The sequence below is a fragment of the Culex pipiens genome, chromosome 2, assembly GCF_016801865.2.
Source record: "Culex pipiens pallens isolate TS chromosome 2, TS_CPP_V2, whole genome shotgun sequence".
Taxonomy (NCBI): domain Eukaryota; kingdom Metazoa; phylum Arthropoda; class Insecta; order Diptera; family Culicidae; genus Culex; species Culex pipiens.
The window spans coordinates 165,810,088-165,814,524 of NC_068938.1; the positions used below are offsets into that span (position 1 = coordinate 165,810,088).

Sequence of the window (4,437 nt, forward strand, 5' to 3'; positions counted from 1 at the left end):
GCTTAGCAAGTTTTCGTGGAAAGGAGAGAGATTTCTTCCCCGCACCCCCCTCCCTTGTAAAAGCTGTGTTTGCAAATCTACCAAAGAAGATAAAGTTTGAAACAATGGGTTTTATGCCTCGATTAGAGGAGGTCCGTAATCCGAAATCCCGCAGGTGCCGGAAATTCTTCCGGAAGAGGCAAGAACTTGTTTGAGCGCTTTTTTTTGCTTTCGTGTCATAGTTTCCTCAAACAGAGTGCAAGCTTTCTCGTGAAATGATGAAATTTATGGGGTCACCGGAACGGTTCGATTCTCCCGAGAAATCAACACTCTTCGGAGCTGGTTTCGATTGGGCTCGGGGAAAATCTCTGAACCCTTAAATTGTGAGTAAAGAGGCGAGGTCGTGTGGGATGAGCGGACTCCTCGTACGTGATGGGACTGGCCAATCAGGGGGTGTGAAATGGGGAAAATATTGGATGAGCACTTTTTAAATGGAGCAGTTCTTTATAAAACCAATAGAGGGTTTTTTTTATTTCCAAAAGAAAATGAATTTGGAAAGAAAAGTATTTTTGTACGCTTTGGGTTTAATTCAGAAAAAAATTATTGAAGTATGAAAAGTATACCCAAGTTCATCGAAATCCATTTGAATTTAAGTGATTTTAGTGAATTTAGTCAAAACCACTCAACAATTGGTATGTCAATGAAAGTTGAAGCAAGTCAAAGTGGTTAAAATTCAAGTGGATTGTATTTGTTAGAAGTCAGCCAAAGCCGGTTCATTTTCTTGAATAATCTTACTTCAAAAACAGTCTTAATTAGTGAAAGGCCTACCAAAGCTAATAAAGGCTAGCAGAGGACAGCCACATTTAGACGAACGTAATTTAAAATAGACAAAGATTGATGAAGATTACAGAAGTTAAATATAAAGTTGAAGTAATTCAAATTGACCAATTGATCAAATGTTTGGCTGTCAAAGCATATCAATTTTAGTTGAACCTAGTCAATGTCAGTACAAGTCATTCTCAATTGATAAATTCAAGTTTCTTCCCTCTAATGCTAAACTTTTTCTGGAAATATTTGTTGCTATCTTGTTCAGGAGATCATTTTGAGCATCGTTTATTCTACGAATACTGTGTTTGCAATTTCTCCATTAATTATTAGTTTTTTTTATGCATTTCTTTATTTTTTATTTGATTTTTTAGTTGTTGTAGGCTTTTTCCACAAACCTCAGTCATATTTTCGAATTTAAAAGTGTTTTTTTAGATATGTTTCAAACATTAGCTTTTATGTCTCAACAAAGTGTGTCACAATATTTTCGAGCACATAACAAAAATGACTGCATATTCATTAAAAAAAAGTTATTGAAAATACAGCCAAAGTTGACCTAGAAAAAAAACCATGATTTTTTAAAATTTCACCAGTTTACTTTCCAATGCCTTTTGAATTTTCAAAACTGGATAAATAGATTTTTTGCAATTCCGTCGTGAAACAACTTACTTTTCCTGTCATTCTTGAACGACGAAATAGCCTACTTTTCTTTACCAAAAATAACAGAATCGAATAGCAACACTTTTCAGCACTTGCTTCAAAAAGTCAACATTTTTTTGATTTAAACGATTTATTGACAAAATACATGAAAATTTGACATAAAATTTCACTCAGTGTGTGTTTTTTGGAATTGCAAAAAATGTTGTATGGAACTCGTTGCAAAACTTGATTTTTTCAGCACTCTTCGTATTTATCCAACTCGGTGAACCTCGTTGGATGTACGACTCGTGCTGAAAAAAATCTCTTTTTGCAGCTTGTTGCATAAACTACTATTTGGCTAAATTTGAGCAAGTCAAATTTAATGTTAAACAAAGTTACTTTCTTCCGTTAGTCATTCTTTATTACCCAAGAAGCAAACAATTTGAAGAGCTTTTTAAGATAGCTACCGCAGAGCAGTTTAGATTGTGGTCAAACTTGAAAAAAAATCCAAAAAATGAGAGTGCAGAAAAAAATGCTGAAAATCATAATTTTAAGTTGAAAAAACAGCACAATGGATTGATAAGTATGAAATGAAAAAAAATGTGTAACATTTAGTTTTGTATTTTGAATCAAATACAGGAAGCACGTATTTAACACAAATTTTAACACCACAGATTGTGAAATAAGAAAACTTAAGGAAAAATAATACATTCATAAATTATTTGATTTTTACAAGTCGTCGGTATGTAACAACTTTGAATAAAATAAGTGCCAATTTTGAGGAACATAAAATGCTATCTTTCCGAAAAATTTAGGAATGGCAAAAAATCTTTACCAAATTATTTATGTTTGGAAAATAGTGATAAAAAATACGAAAAAGGTATAAACATAATTCTCGCTTATTTTTCAAAAGGTTCTATATACAAAACCATGGAGCATTGATTGTTTTGAAAAAATAATCTAGAATTGAACTAAATTTTGTAATGAAAATTCAATTTTGAAATTAAAAGTACTTTAGAGAAATTTTTAAAAGCTTCTCTAGCTATGGTAATTTAATTTTAAGTAACCTTTAGATTTGAAAAATATATTATAAAATCTACCACAACTTTTGAAAATGTCACAAACAATTGTTTTGCCTTTTTAAAAATTTATTATGATAAATTTGTATTAAAAATTTTCATTTTTTATCATTGAAAATCGGACCATTTGTTAGCGTGATATCGGTGATCATAAAATATGGGCTAATTGATCAACACTAAACAAATCTTTTTTACTGTTTTTTGGTTTTCGTGGTCACAGCAACCAAAGGCCGTGTAAACAAAGTTCAAAATGAAAGTAAAATGTAGGGAATTTTCTCAGCTTTTCAATTTTTTTCATGATTCGGGAAACATGAGAAACTTGAGAACGGTGTTCTTTAACAAAATGGCTCTATGGTACTTTTTGAGTGCAAATTTGATTTCACATGAAAAGTTAAGTCAAAAAATTTTGACATGGCTTTTTTACATTTTAATTAAATCACTATTTAAAAAAAACAAAATTTTTTGTCCTTTTTGGAATTTTTTGATTAGATGGCATTTATGTTCCCGAAAATATATAAAACATAAAAAAATATAATATTGTTTTTGGAAACCAATTTTTCGATAACAAAAAAATATTCAAAAATCTGCTGATAAACACAACAATAAATCGATAAATAAAAACTTCAAAAATACAGATTGTGAGTATTTTCCCATGAATTGTTAATGAATGAGTGATAGAAAAACTATCATTTGATGCATTCCTGCACCAAAAATCAGAGTATATAGCGACCATCACCATAGCTTGTGAGTTTTCTTCTTTTATCTCGTGCTTGCCAGCAACAGCATTCTCTTTCTATCACTCCTTCTCTTTCACGAACACTCACCGAAGATTCTATTGTTCTCTCAGGAAATCGCATTGAGGGAGATTGGGAACCGACCAGGCATTACGTCCCGTTAAACTGCGTTGGCAAGTTAGTTTTTCTTGTGGCGAATTTTGTGGATACGTTCTGTTGAGGGGGGATGATTGTGAATCCGCAGGTCTTGCACGGAACAAAATCTGGTCGTTGGATCCGAAAAATATTTGCGACGAATTCGAAAACATTGGAAGTTTCCGAAATCATCGAAAATGTTTGCGATATTGGAAAAAATGTTTTCGATATTGAAGCAAAAAGTTTGCAAAATCGCAAACACCATGCTTGCGGCGCATTTTTTTGCCAAGTCCGCCGCAGCCAATGCGTTACGCTGTCAAGATCAGCTGTTCGCATCTTTCGCAAAAAGTAAACATACAGCAAACCAAACCTGTTTTTATTTCATTTCGTTGAGTGTCGCAGCAGGTCCACCTGCTGCTGAGCGGCGTTTTGCACCGGAAACAGTTCCGGAACGGACAAATCTTCAAGGGTTTGGTTCTTGCAGTGGTGCCAGTGAGAGCCACGGAGGACGCGGACGAGGCCGTGGTCGCGGCAAGCAAAATTAATGGATTCCAGTGCCCAAGCTGGGTCGTCTGGTGCGCGATGGCAAGATCCGCACCCTGGAGGAGATCTACCTGTACTCGCTCCCGATCCTGAGCCGCTCGCTCAAGGACGAATGTGCTGAAGATCATGCCCGTCCAAAAGCAGACTCGTGCCGGTCAGTGTACCCGTTTCAAGGCGTTCGTCGCCATCGGTGACTCCTACGACCACATTTGTCACTGCCATCCGCGGTGCCATTATCCTGGCCAAGCTGTCGGTCATGCCAGTTCACCGTGGTTACTGGGGCAACAAGATCGGCAAGCCCCACACCGTGCTCTTCAAGGTCTTTGGCAAGTACGGTTCCGTCCTGGTACGCCTCAATCCGGTTCTCAGTGATACCGGCATTGTGCCGGCCCCGGTCCCGAAGAAGCTGCTCCAGATGGCCGGTATCGAGGATTGCGTCGGAGTCACGAAACCAGAAATCCGGGTCACCAGCTACACCAATCTCTCCGGCGGTTCTACAGCCA

The 4,437-nt window shown here is 36.2% G+C and overlaps 1 pseudogene; it reads left to right on the forward strand.

Moving 5' to 3' along the window:
* The first annotated feature begins 3,512 nt into the window (after positions 1-3,512).
* Positions 3,513-4,437, forward strand: part of LOC120423079 (40S ribosomal protein S2-like) — a 1,209-nt pseudogene continuing 284 nt past the window's right edge.